This window comes from Anser anser, assembly GCF_964211835.1.
Source record: "Anser anser genome assembly, chromosome: 8".
In the NCBI taxonomy this organism is placed as follows: Eukaryota; Metazoa; Chordata; class Aves; order Anseriformes; family Anatidae; genus Anser; species Anser anser.
The window spans coordinates 10,103,659-10,118,247 of NC_139728.1; the positions used below are offsets into that span (position 1 = coordinate 10,103,659).

A 14,589-nucleotide genomic window follows, 5' to 3' on the forward strand; every position below is an offset into this window, starting at 1 on the left:
GGATCCAGACCCGGCTCATGGGGTCACCGGGAACACCCTCCCGGGGCAACAGCAAGCTCCTCAGGGCTGCGCGGAGCCGCTCACAGCCCAGCACGGCAGCCATGTCCCCTAACGAGCTCACCCTCAGCCAGCCGGGGAGCCACCCTTGGGCTCCTGTGTCCTTTGGCACCCACGTCACGCGCAGGGACACGCCACAAAAAGACAGACCTCCCCGAGCAGCCACGATATCGAACTACTTCTGGGCGATGCCCCTGCCGTAAGCCCAGCACCACGTCTTCCTCGGCCCCCCAGCACCTTCTGCCCGTGGTGGCGAGGTGCTGGGCACAGCCCGGCCTGATGCAACAGCCGCCGTGCCAAACCAAGCACCTCGCAGGGGACGAGGTTCGGAGGGGAACACGCCCTTGCTGCCTCCCTGCAGCAGGCAGCAGGTAGGGCTGCCTGCCCAAAAAAAAAAAATTCAAGGCACAACTGGCAAGCCGGGAGACTCCACTTTGAAATACAGGGGATTTCCAAGCGTGCCTCGCTCCTGCCTTTGCACAACGGGGACTTCAGGGCTTGCAGCATTGGTGCACAGAGTTCTGACTGCTCCGGTCACCTCCTGTTGATGTACTGAGTTTACCAGAGATGTGGGAGCACTGGAAGGAGCCTTTACGTCTTTCCCGTTGCTACAATCCCTCTCCAGGTCCTACCTGTTGCACTTACAAACACAAACACAGCAGCCCTACAGCATCCAAAGAGACAAAGCCAGCAAGCTTCTTCCTCATAAGAAGCAAGGAGATCTTTATTTTGCCTTGCAAACAATGCCCCGAAGGAGGCCATTTGCAGGGTCAGGCAAGACAGCCCCTAGCAAAAGGGAGCGAGCATTGCAAGGGGCTTCTTCAGCGCGACAGCAGAGGTGCGAGCTTCGGTCTCGTACCCGCAGCCCCCGCCTGCAAACGCGCAGCTCCCCGCACGGCACCAGCGCGAGCCTGCAGGCCGGGCAGCGCTCGGATCAGGTAATGGAGGGTGCAGGAGGCGCACGAGAAGAGCCCCGTGAGTCACAGGAGCTGGCCGGGGGCCAGACGCGCGAGCTCCACAAAGCCAGCGAACAAAACACGGCAAAGCCTGGAGCTCCCCGGCCCCTTCCTGCTGCCGCCGGTGACCCCTGCGTGCACGCTGCGGTCAGGGCCGGGACCGAGCCCCACGCTCCGCGTCCTGGGGCCAGCTCCTGCTCCGAACCAGAGGCACTCCTCTTACCTGCCAGCTCAGGGCACTTCTCCCCATTTAAGGGCCCAACCATGGAAATGCCCCTTCCTAATTCCCGTTCCGATGCTTCCCCTCCCTATCTGACACCGATGCCTTGCACAGCTGGGTGTGGAGTTTGTCTACACAGAGGATATTCGCATCTCCCTGCCTCCGGGGTGGCTCCAGAGCAGCCAAGCCCCCAGCCCTGCCTCGTACCTCATCCCCGGAGCTTGCTCCAGAGGGTGTTGCAGATAACGCGGGAGGCTGCAGCCACTCGTCCGTGCCAGAAGAACAGCAGCGCACGCAACGCCGGGACATTTCCAGAAATCAGCACGGGTGGAGAAATGAAAAAAAAAAAAGGGTCACTGCTTTGCCCTTGGCAAGTGGCAATGGAAACTTTCACCTCAGAGCACTGGAGCTCCGAATATTCACGGCGTGGTCCTCCAGCAGGTTGTACCTGATGTACCCGCGGGCTCCTTACCCCCCACTGGACCCCAGCCCTCTGCCCAAAGCGGGTCCCCCCAAGGAACCAGGCATACAGCACCCAGTAAATCTCTGCCATAAAGCACCGCCGTCCTTTCATCTGGGACTTCCAGGCATTCCTGATACATGTCATCTCTATTTTTTTTTTTAATGAAAAATAATGACAAAGACGAAAGAAGTTGAATGGTGGGGAAGACGTCTGAAAGGGGGATAAATACCCACCGGGATTCAGCCGAAGCATCTGACAGCTGAATGAGTTAGATGAGCGCTAGCAGACAAACTGAACTGCTCCGTTCCCTCCCTGCCAGCCTGAGCGGGACGTCCTGAGCGCTCCCAAATGTCACCTGAGGAAACGGCCCTCCTCCTGCCACTTTTGGTACTGGGCAGAAAGGAGCAAGTCTGCAGCGAGAAGCACACACCAGCTGCCCAGGCGAACCAGGCTTGCCCTTGCTGCCCCCTGACACTAAACCCCACCGCCCTGCACCTCTCAGCGGGTGCCACCCAGCACCCGGGGGGGAGCTCTGAAGCCAGGTGAGGTGAAAGACCGAGCTGGGGCAATGGAAATGGGAAGGCACCAGGACCATGAATCCCCTTGTCCCTGAAGAAAAGCGCCCTGTTCCAGCACGGAGTCGATGCAGGCGGTCTGCAGCGCAATGCACAGCCTCGCCAAACACCCGCATGAAGATGCCACCAGAGAGGGCACTGCCCAGCGCCCTTTCCCAAGGAAAACCTCATCCGCAGAGCCCGACATCAGCAGCCTCCATCCCTCCCAAGGCACAAATGTCCCTGATCCCGAGCGGCCCTTAGCCCCTTCCTTCCCCGGGAGGCACACCCAGCGCTAACCACCGAGCCTAACTCTATCCGGTCCTCCTTCCCCACGTCTATTGTCGCTAGAAATTTATCTGGGTTCTGCCAAAAAACATACTGCACCTCCCCTCTGCCCTTCGAAGTAAAAGCAGCTCCGCTCTTTACCCAGGGAAGGGGGAAAAAAAAGTTTAAAGGCAAGCCCCCACCCAGCCGGGACCGTTCCGCTCCTCCTCCCCACCGGAGGACGTTCGCACAGCCCCGTCCCGTCAGCCCGTCTGTGGCATTTGATTCCTGTCTGTCACTAAGTGATGAGGACAAAGGGTGAGGAGTCAGGAAAAGGTCTGAGCCACTTTGTTCATCGTCTGGATACGAACTTTGGATGAACTCCGTGGGGAAAGAGAAAAGCCGCATGGAGCGGGACGCACGGTGCATAGCTCTCTCTCCTCAAAAAAAAAAAAGAAAAAAGTTTTGAACAAGGGGAAGGGGTGGGAGGGAAGGGAGAGGAGAGCATTCCCCATCCCCATGGCGGCAGGCAGTCCTGAGAGCTCCCTGCTCCGAGGAGACAGAAGGATATTCAAACCAGCTTCCCAGGAGGCATGTTCAATAAAGCAGGATGCCAGCGCAGCCTTTTCTCAAACAAATCTGTTAGCGGCGGGCCAGGGGCCAGCCACAAGGGCTTGCTTTTTAAAGCAACCAAACGGGAATTTCCTAATAAAATATATATTTTTTTATTTTTTTTAAAGCCCCGCCGTGGAAAGGTTAAAGGAAAGCCTGCTGGCAGAGCAACGAGATGCATCTTACGTGCAGACCTCCCTGGAAACACAGGAAAACGAAGCACGGCACAGGACGGGGACCTCTGGGATACATCGAGGGCCGGGGAGCCTAAAGCATGCGAGTGTCCCCAGCACCAGCCAGGGGAATCGAGTGCCCACATCACGGTTACAGAGGCAAACGGCCTCAGAACCAGGGGCACAGGTCTGCCACCGCCGTCCCTGTGGCCACAAGGCCTGCTGAGAAGGGAGGAGGCTCGCCCTCCCCGTGCCGACCTCGGGGACCTGGAAAAGCCACCGCAGGGCACACTCGGCTCCTTCGCTTCGCGCTGCTCCTCGGAGCAAAGCCAAACCAGCCTGCAACTGGACAGCCCTGTGGCAGCCTTGCAAACGCTACTTAAATCAGTCCCTCCCGGGCTGTCAGTGATGGCAGCAAAGCCACAATAAATGTTCTTTTGAACAGCTCTCAGCGAGCAGCTCTGATGCCCCTGGCCGCAGAGGGGAGGTGTGCTGTCCCCCTGCGGCACGAGAGGCTGGCTGGGGATCACAGCAAGGGGCAGCCACGGCACAGACCAGCCTCAGCATCGAGCGAGGAGCAGCAAAGCCCATCTGCAAGACGTGCCAAGCCACAGAGGAAAGTTATTGCGACTGTACGTGCGGTTCTGCAGTGCTCAAGAGATCTGCTGAGCACCAGAGGGGAAGGGTGCCCAGCACAAGCCATCCCACCATGCTGCATCCGTAGCAGAGCCCAGCACAGCACCTGAAAGCAATCCACGGCTGGGTGCTGGAGGTTACCCTGCATCTCTCTTCTCCCTGCTCCCCACCAGCAAACAGCGAAACAACTCCGTACCCAACAGCCCCACCTGGTACCCAACCAAAATAGCCCTGTGTGCCAGAGCAGCAAGGCCACAGAAGGCACGGCAACACACAGGGGACACGTTCCCTACCAAGATGGGAGTTTTATTCCTTGTGTTTTTATTCTTTGTCCCAGCACGGGACACAGAGCTGCAGAGATGAGCAGGGGAACTGCTAATTCCAGCTCTGGTCTGGCCTCTCTGCCTGGGAAGACGACTGCTCGCTGCCAGGCAGTACGGGGAAGGCAGTGCCCCAGGACTCTTGGAAGTCGAGGGGATCAAAGGCTCGAGTTCATCTTTCCGAAGCTCCGTACAGCCCCAGCACTGCCACAGATCTGCCTACTGCATGCAAAGATGATGACCACGGAGAAAAGAGGGAGGCATGGGAAGCAAGCACACGCCTGCAGAGGAGCTAGGCAAAGAAATAACCCGCCCGTGGAGGCTGGGAACACAGGGTCCTCCCTCTGCCGCCGGCCTCCACCACGTCCCCGAGGAGCACATGTTAGGAGGTAACTCGAGCATCTCGGAGGCGCTGCCCAGGACCTCTGACAGAGAAACTTTGATCTGCTCCGAGCACTGCCAGTCCCTAGGGGCTGCCTCTAAATTACACCGCAGAGTGTGCCAGGACAAATCGACTCCACTGAGAGAACGTGCTTTGGAGGAGCCTGCTCCACTGCTCGCTCCGGAAAGGCTGAAAAGCTCCTCCGGCAGTGGCCCTGGCTCTTCAGACAACGGGCTCCAGACGGGGAGAACCAGCCAGGAGAAGGGGAAGCTGGACAGGAGGCCCTGGCCACTTATCCCGTTTGCAGAAGGTGGGAGCTCGGGGAGGAGATGCCGTTGCTGCTGGATCCAGGGCTATTTTTGGACCAGCGAACGAGAGGAACAGCAGGAAACTGAAGGGGGCTGGGGGGAAGAGGGAAGAGAAGGTAAAAGAACACAAATCTGCTTTATCATTGCCTGAAACCCAAGGAGACTGATTAACGCAAACAGCCCCCGTGCCCCTTCCCTTCCAAAGCCTTGTCTCGTCTGCTTCCTAAATCTGATTCCCATTTGTCTCTATACGGTTCTCATTTGTTCTTCATTTAGGTCTCCTCCGCGCTCCTGCTGGAGCTCGGCACTGCCCTCCAGAGAGCTGCGTGACCCAGCGGGGCACGGCCAGCCCTTCCCCGGCGCCAGCCCGGCCCGTGAGGCCCAGGCACCGTCCTGCCTCGTCACAGAAAAGGGACGGACTCCAAGGCAAGGAGGGACTCGTGGCGAAGCAAAAAGCCACCGAAGGAAAACCCAGAAGGGACCGGGACAAGGGGACACGGAGCAATGGAGATCTGCCACACACGCCAGCGATGCTCAGGGCCCGCGCGAGCGGTTTCCACTTTCCACCCGCAGACAGCCTCCCGATTAAACAGGAGCTCAAAAATTATTCTAATAGAGCTCCTTTCAAACACAAACCGCAGGGACCTCTCCTAATTGTGCAGTTCCTTTCTCAATCACAGCCTGCATACAATAAAGCAGCTCTGCCCGCCGCCCTTGCCTACAGGCGCACGCCTCGACGTTCAAGACCCGGCGCGCTCCCGACAGGCCCGCAGCCGGCGGAGCCGCTCCGACGGGCGGCAGGAAGGCCGGGCCTGGCTCCCTGCGGCCATTTACCTCGCGGTTCCTACAAAACCTCCAGCAACTCGCTCCACATCCAGACTTCAACAGATCTGGACCTCCAGCTCCCCCCTCAAGCCACAACAATCCAGTATTCCTTTCACAAGCACCAAAAACAAGGTAGAAATGGGGCCTTTAGGGCTTGAAGCAAGGCGTCGCAGCCCCCCCGGCACTTGCTACTGCTTTTGGCCCACAGAGCATCCGACCAAGCTGGACACGCTCCCTTCACCAAGGGATGTTTCCAAGGCCTAACCAAACACCACAGAAAAAAAAGAAAATAAATTCTGTGCTGCCATCAGCCTGGACTTTGCCACCTTCCTGCTGCATAGCACCTGCCTCAGGTGCATTTAGAAGATCAGGGACTTCCCGTACCTCCATCTCTCTGTATTTTATCTTGTTCCATTTTTTCTATGGCTTTTTCAAGGTAAACAACCCTTGTTTGCCCTCGGGATAGTCTTGCTAAACCTCAATCACCGCCACACACTGGTGCGAGCATCGTCCCTGTCCCCCTCTCCCCCGCCCAAGAACCCCTTTGAGGCCATGAGCCAGCACCACACCATTTTCTGGACCTAGACCCACGCTGGCATCACAGAGAGATGGGCGAATATCTCCGGCACCAGCAGGAGCACAGCCCAGAGCTGCCCAACTTTCTCACCACGACAAAGGGAAAGCAGGCAGGGTCTGAGCTCTCCGCAGCCAGGGCCAACCCTCACCCACCCAACATGAAACCGAGCAGGACCCAGGTGGCAGCACGGGTACCAGCACATTCTATAATGCAGTTCCTCCCTTCTGCTAACACCCGGGCAGAGGACACGGTGCCTAACAGCTGCTCGCACCGCTGCCTCCTGCCAATAAAGAAAGCAGAGGAAAAAAAAGAAAAAGATCACTTTTGCCCCATGACCTTCTCCACCATATCCCCCAACCCCTCCAAAGATTAAGCAGCCCAGGTGCGCAAATGTTACCGAATGCCCTTGCCAGGAAGAAAGTAAATTCCAGCCAAGCGGGGAAATGCCAGCCGCAGTCAGACCCCGCGATGTGCAAATAGCAGCCGGGGACCTTCGGGAGAGGAGCAGCCCCAGCCCAGGCGCTCCTACCGATAATCCTTCCTGGGGCATGTCCACCCCCGGGAAGGATGTTGGTTTCACTATTTGAGTGAAAAAAAAAAAAAAAAAACCTGAAACATTTGTTATTGCGCTAAATGACCTTTTCAGCCACTTGGGGACAGAATTGCACCGGGGCTTCAGAGGGAGCTGATGCCAGGCGCTGCTCGCTCCTGCTCCCACGCAGGCGTCGACCCCGGGGAAAAGGAGCGATGCTTCATTTTTCTGGATGTATTTTGGAGGCTCTGCACCTCCCGCAGCAGTGTCTGCGAACCGAGCACCCGCATTCGCGTGACGAAGTTGAGGAACGGCCTCTTTGCAAAATTCTGCATGAAGTACAAAGGAGGAAGCAGTCTGCTAAGAGCTTGCTGAGCAAAGCGCTTCAGACTGCTTCATTTCACATCGCTGAAAGCGTAAATCAGGGAATTGCTCCTCGGATTTTTCTCCATTAGCAAAGTATATTGCAACTCCCCTTCCCATCACCGATACCGATCAGCACTTCACATCTGCTGACCATATCTAACAGCCAGGATTTTCCAGGGGAATAATACATTCACCGAAAACACCATTCCTGCCACCTGCTCCCCCACACACGCAACTGCATCGGGAGCAGGGATGCGCAGGCTCCTCGGTCTTAGCAGGAACCGCATAACAAAACTCAGCAGCCAGGAGCTTGTCAAATCCGAGTCAGAAATAAGTAAGAGCACTCCTCTGAAAGGAAGGGTAAGAAACCCTTCAAAACCCCACCTCCATGACGGTGGTGGAGGGTTTCCCACTGCCCGTAACTTGCTCACACAAGAGCAAACGCCCTGCTGAAAGAGGCTGTTAAGCTGAAAGCACAGGCTTCACACAAAACCTACCGGGAGAGGGTTGTGTCCCAAGCTACCACCTCGGGATCGATCACTAAAAAGTTCCAACTCATTTCTTTTAACCTGTGGCCTGGGCCTTTTGTCTAGAGATCTGCAATCCGCGCCACATAAATCACGAATTAAAAAAAAAAAAGTAGGACCGAGTTAATACAATGCAACCTTTTAACATTAGAGACCGCTCGAGTTAAAAGCTGAATTCAGAGCTTCAACCCGGAGGCCGATCCATCCAGAGGCACAACCAGCAGGCGCCAGGTATTGTATCATTCTTAATGTTTCACCAGAGAATCACCGCGCATGAAAAAAAAAGAAGGATGTGTGTAAACAAGCCAGCGCACACCCACAAGCAGCTTGGGTTTTGAAACATTAATGTTGAAATTAGAAAGGCACGTTTCGGAGAGTTATAGGCAGATTCGCTTTCGCTTTGGCTCCAGCCTTGTAAATATCAAATGTCAAAGGAAATAGGCGCGCTGAGTTAGAAAGAAAGGAGCCCTGCACTGCGGAAACGTGCGCGGGATCGGGACCGCCGGAGTTCGGGAAGGAGCAGGAAGGAACAATGCACACTTAGCCACTGGAACGGTATTTCTGCCGGTTAACCTGCCACTGCTAATTTTGCTAATCGACATCACTCTGGAATTTGAAAATGTTATCCAACCAGGAGAGAAACTTGATTTTCCTCTTCTAATAACAAGGACGGGCAGGCCAGCCAGGCTAGGCCAAACGTTTAGTTACAAAACGCCGCGTGGGAAACCGAAAAGGAGCTGCAGGAGCAAGGAACTGAGTTCCTGGGTTTGGACTCGGATGAGAAACAAAACCAGCAGTGAAGTCAGAGGCAGCTCTGTTTGTTTTTCCATCAGGACTGAAGTAAAATTGCAAAGTTATCATTTCAGATTATTGCGACTCCTCGCAGCACTGCCTGTTCTGAGGGTTTTCAATGTATCCGTGTATTATTTAAACAGGGGATGGGAAACAGCCCTTCAGCTTAAGGCAAGGAAAGAGGCTATTTTGGGGACGGCTTCTCCTATAAATAAAAGGCCGTGCAAGCTGGACACGCCGGGCAGGGAGAGGACAGTGACGAGGCGCTGCTCTCCCAAGGTGTCGGAGGGGATTTCTGCGATCTGCTGCGGCGAGCTCCCGAAACGCTGCGATGCAGTGACAGCAAACAGCTCCACGAGGTGCGGGGAGATGAGCAGGGCGCTTCCCCGGCACGGGGCTGCCAGGGGAAGGAGCTGGTAGAGCAAAATCTGTATGCGGAGGTTTTCCCAGCCAAGTGATTGCCTGGGTTCCTCCCTCCATTCCCCAGCTCTGTGCACCAGGCCTGAAGAAAGCTATTAAGGGCCGGGGAAGGGAGATTAGCAACCGCCGATGGAAACCGCAGAGAAAAGGTGACTGCAGGGAGGAAAGCAAGACCCAGATTTACAAACACGACTGAGACAGGAGAACCAGCCGGGAAGCTGCAGGACCCCTCTCGGTGCCCCCCTCGGAAGGGATGTCCCTGAAGGAGCGCAGCAACCCCTCCGAAAACACCTCCGTGCCGAGAGTTGGGGCTGGCACTTCAGGGCCAGGCCGGTATGCTTTACAACAAGCAGGAGACGTGCAGGATTGTTCCTCGGACCAGGGGAGATCACGGTCCCCCAGCCTGCAGGCAGGGCACACAGGGGTCTCTGCCCCCCAGCACGCCCTCTTTCCTTGGCAGATAGCTGGCTGCAGGACTGCATGTCTCAGGACCACATTGTTCCAGCTTTACAAAAAGAAAAAAATAACACAAGGGCAGGGCTCACGAACAAGGCCAAGAGATTTAATTCCTCAGTGCCTTTTTTTTTTTTTAATGCCTGACGTAGGAGCAAACCAATTCCAGCCCAAGCGATCCCCGCACAGCAGAAGAAAACAGCCCCACGTTCCCCCACCCCGACAGCACGCAGCTCCCCAGCCCTGCCGCTGGTCTGGCGACTCCACACTTCAATGTATTCAGCCCGCAGCCTCCTCAGGCCACGGCATGCTGTAATTTATACCTATCCCGCCCGCCGCCTTATATTATTTCAGCCAGCGGATCGCCAGGGGACGCGGCTCCCCCGGGGCGGACCTCGCAGCGCTCAGAGCCCAGCCCTTCAAACCACCGGTCCTGGTCCCGAGCACGGTTCCCTGCAGATGCTCCCCAAAAGCAACATGACAAGGGGGGGGAATTTCACCAAAAAAACCCCTGAGCCCTCTGCCTCCGGAACACGCCGGCGAGGGGACGGGTGCCCTGCGGAGCACCACACGGTGATCCGGAGCCCAAATAGAGCGCACGGCCCGGGGTTCGGTACGGGCTGATATATCGGGGCCTCACGTAGCCTGGCAGCGTCCGGCCGTCATGCGCTGCTCCGGACTGGCAGTCAAGAGGCCAGAGAGTGCTCACCAACAGCTTCGCCCGCCTCCCGACGCTTGCCAGGCCGACCGAACCGAGCCTGCTTCCGCGCGGATGTTCGGGGAAAGCTGAGGACGCAGAGCGAGGCCGGGGAGGGCCTGGGTTTATTCGATTATGGGCTGCCCCATGCAAATGGGGACGTATTGATCTGGCCTGCAAACACCTGGCTGGGAATAAAAGCAGCCCCTGAGCATACAGAAGCTGCTATAGATTATTAACCAGATCCACTGCTGTAAATCACATTACCTCCTTCAAAAGGCCGACCCAGGACCGAGTTCCCTCGTTAGGTGCTGCACATGCAGGAAAGCACACATCCTTGCCGCGCATGGGAGCGTTACTTCTGGCACCCAGAAGCCCGAGGATTCAGCCCCAAAGCGTGGAGCCCTCCAGAAGCACCCTGCTTGGGGGGCCACAGCCCTGCTTCCCTCCCAGCAAGCCCCAAAACCAAGCATGGCTCAGATCCTGAGTAGGAAGAAACTCACTGTATAGGAAAACTGCCCTGGGAAGGCAAGGCAGGAGAAAACCCAAAGCTTGGAAACACAAAACTGTGGTTTCTCTGGACACGAATTCACCCCCTGCTCCTTGCCCGCTTTTATTTTGCATCAGCTGCACGTGGGGCAACCAACCCCTCTAGTGCACAGAGCACACAGCTTGGGATCTCCCGCGCCCCAAAGCACCCCAACTCCAAGCACGGGAAGGAAAAAAACAATACCAAAATGCTTGATAGAGCTTAAAGAGAAAAAATAAATCACAAAATCCTTTGCAGAGCTTCATTAACAGAACACAGCGGCTCCCGATTAAAGGAAGGACTGGGAAACGAGGTGCTGCACCAGCAGCAGAGGAGGACTCCTGTATTTCTCCGCTCTCCCCACCAAAATCCCGGGCTCTGATTCAGCAGAAGCACGACCGGCAGCACAGCCCAGTGCATCTCCCTGCAAACAAACCCATTTACATTTAAACCACCACCCCGCTCCCCTAAAGAATTGCTGCATGCAGTAATTTCCCTGTGACAGGCAAAAAAAAAAAAAAAAAAAAAACTGATGAAATTGTCTCGGAGTTTCTCTGAATTTTGTTTACAGCTGCTGCCCTCAACGCCAGGGCCGGCACCAAGAGCACGAGCCTGCTCCGAGGAATAAATCCCACATTTGAGACCGTTTAGAAAAAGCTCTGCTCGCAGACAGCCAGCGCTCAGAGGGGGAAATCCCTTCGCAGGTCTCAAATGAGGGAACTAGAGCCATTTTCCCCGGAGAAATTTAGGCCTGAAAGATCTTCCGAGTTTCTCGTTTGGAGCTACACGGCCCGGTAACGAGATCTCGGTTCCCTGGGCTGGACTTCGCCGCCGAGACCACTCGCAGGGAAGGGGTGAGGAGCGGGGAGAAGCCCGTGGCGATGGCGAAGACACACAGCGTGTTTATGACAGCAGCTATTTGTGCACGCACCTGGTTCACACGGGTATTTTTCCTGCTCTAGCCCCCCAGGAGCTGTGCGAGCTTGTCCATCCCCGTAAGCCATCTCTGGGGGGGTTCGGCCACCTCCCTGGAAACAAATAGGGCAGGGGCCCAGGGGGCTGCCGCAGCCACAGGAAAGTTTATTCAACAACAGGCACCCCAAAATAAACAAGCCTCGGAACAAAACCGAGCGGATTTGCTCTCCTGTTCGGGGGATTTTTCTCCCCGAGGTGCAGGGGTGGTAACGCCGTGCCTGGTTCCCCTTTGCTGTGATGCCCGAGGGGGAGGCGGTGAGAAGGAGCCCACCAGAGCCCCCTGCTCCCCCCCTCCTGCCCCGGTGAATCGCAGGAGGCCGATTTTGATTAACCTAATTAAGCCCGCTCCATTCAAAGAGCGGCACCCGCCACGTGCTACCAGGGGAGAGGAAGAAAATACAAAATGAAAAAGGAAGAATTCTCGCTGCGAGCGCACTCCTCCGATGCTATCCTATCCTCGGCAGGTCCCCGATGGACCAGGCTGCATTTGAGGAGAAAAATCTCAGAAAAAGGACTCGCAGCGGGGTCACAGGCCCGACCCCACAGAACAGGGGAGGCTGCTGCCCCGTAACCCATCGGGTATACTGGGGTCCACCCAGCCTTCCCATCGGGGGGACTGGTTTCCATCCCTCCCAGAGGTGGCTGCTGCTCCCCTTGCGCGACACAGCCCTCCCCCTCAAGCCAACATCTCCCAGACACCGTCCTCCCTTGCAGACCATCCCTGCCTCTCGGCCTCCTGCACGTTCCCTTCCCTCCTTTCCCTTAAAGCCAGCAGCTTTCTGGAAGTAATTTAATCGCGAGCTGCACAGAGGTTTCCCCGCACAGCATCGGCCGCCAGCAGAGGCCCTGCTTTCAGCAGGGCCCACAGGGAAGAGAAGACGATGAAACAGGGAAGAGAAGACGATGAAACAGGGAAGAGAAGACGATGAAACGTTTTGCTTTCCCCTCCGAAAGCAGCCAGGGACCAGCAGACCCCACACCGACAGACCCACTGCCCGCCCGGCTGGCGAGGAGCAGCATCACCTCTCCCTCCAAAGCCTTCCAGCTGAAAAAAAAAAAAAGGGGGGGGGGGAAATAAAGCAAACCCTTTGAAGGGCAGGCAGGCGATGCTGGACTTCCCGGAGCAGAGCAGGGCCCCTGATCCTTCGGTGCTGGAGCTGCAGCGCTTTCATTATCAGCTTTTGCAGCAGGAGAATTAAGCCGTAGGTGCAGCACAGCACCGCGATTCAAACTGGGGGGGCTTAACCCGCCCCAGCACCTTGGGAAACCTCCGTGGAAATGCACGAGAGAAGGAGGGCAGGGTTTCAGACAGTACCGGAGGGCTGGGGAGGGGAGGAAAGGCCGATGCCGCATCCTGCCCCGCCACAAACTTCATCCTGCAAAAACTGCCCCGTGCCTGCAGCCCCGCTCGGGGCACCATGGCTGCCCCCGTTCCCTCCTTTGGGGGCAGGGGGGGGAGGAAGAAAGAAAGAAACCCCATAACGTAATTGCTATATTAAAGAGAAATGGCAGGCAAGAATAATAAGAGAGGTGTCAGAAGTGAAATACAGTAACAGACATTAAAAAAAAAAAGACTACAGTTCTGTGATGGGGGTGTTAATTGAACACAGAGCTGGAGAGAACAAAGGGGTGTTAAGGAAGAAAAGAAGGGGGAAAAAAAATCCTGCCTCCTCCAAAGATCTGATTTGAGTTAAGTTTGGTGAAGATAATGCACGGGGAAAGGTAACTAAGAGGCACCTTATATAGCTATTATGTTCTAAAATTAAAAAAATAAACCCATTATTCAACAACAACCGCACGGCTAATCAGTGCTGCCTATAAATATTCCACTCAGTAAATTCCATCTACTGGTCGTACGCAGGTTTTGCTTTTAAACCCCAATTCCTTCGACACAGAGGGGGGCGAGGGGCTGAGAAAATCAAACCGGGGGATTTCAAACAAGGAGTCAGGGTCTTTTTAACAAGTACTATTTGCCCGACGCCCTCACCTCCCCCAAAAGAGCAGAGAAAGTGAAACGATCGGAAAAGCTCTTAAGGAGGAGGAATCAGATTAAACGGCCATATATCCTGTGCTCAGCCTCTCCCCGCCGGTCCCCACCGAACGAGATGGGAGTTGGAAAAGGCTCCCAGCTGAAATAGACGCTGCTGCGTTTTGACAGCAGATATTTTCCAGTTTGCCATCCAAGGACCCCACGTCTGCGATGCCTTGCCTGATTCTTCTACTTAGCTATTCTGCTCAGGCAGGGAACAGCTTAAAAAAAAAAAAAAGGAAAAAAAACAAGGGGAAAAAAAAAAAAAGGACATAAAGACGGAGCCCCTACCCCTGCCTTCAAACTTTTTATAAATCAGCAATGCAATATCCGATTTCAATTCCTATTGATGGAAGAATCAATTGTATTTAGGACAACAATGCCTCCTATTTCCATAATTATTATTCCAAAAAGCCAGCCAGCCATTTGAAGGCAGTCCTGCCCCTTCGCTCACAACAAAGCAGCCAACAGCAAGTGAAAACACACCGAACCAACGCGGCCAACTTACTCATATATTTAAGCGGCAATTTTTTTTCTCCACGCTTCCACCCAGACCAAATCCCCCCAACTTTTACTGCTTCTAAACGAACATCGCCCCAAAAGAAACCACCTCCAGGCTGCAGACAAAAGGAACCGACGGATTCCAATCAGTGAGCTTTAAAAAATAACGTTTATAAATGCTTTAAAATACTTGAAAAGCCCAGGTGCAGAAGGGAACTCGTTGGCCAATAAAGCCAACCTCTTTTTCGAAGAACTTTATGGACACTTTGGGTTTGCTCAGACAATGTTAACGCTATGAAATATTAGCCATAATGTTGCGAGAGGCGGTGGTAAAGTCTCCATAAGGCTCTGGAGTCACTTAAATCAGGCGGCGGGTAACTGAATGCACATTTCTGCACATCACAACGCCGGGGAGGGG

At 55.3% G+C, this 14,589-nt stretch overlaps 1 protein-coding gene and 1 long non-coding RNA gene across 4 annotated transcripts in view; one reads left to right on the forward strand and one right to left on the reverse strand.

The window, feature by feature from the left end:
- LOC310903123 overlaps positions 1-13,947 on the forward strand; it is a 47,725-nt gene extending 33,778 nt beyond the window's left edge. Inside the window, exon 2 of the long non-coding RNA XR_014587284.1 lies at positions 1-13,947. This exon is cut by the window's left edge and continues 18,610 nt beyond it. This is a non-coding gene — a long non-coding RNA (uncharacterized lncRNA).
- The window catches only part of PBX1 (PBX homeobox 1), a 128,485-nt gene that overhangs the window by 108,383 nt on the left and 5,513 nt on the right, over positions 1-14,589 (reverse strand). The window lies entirely within an intron of this gene.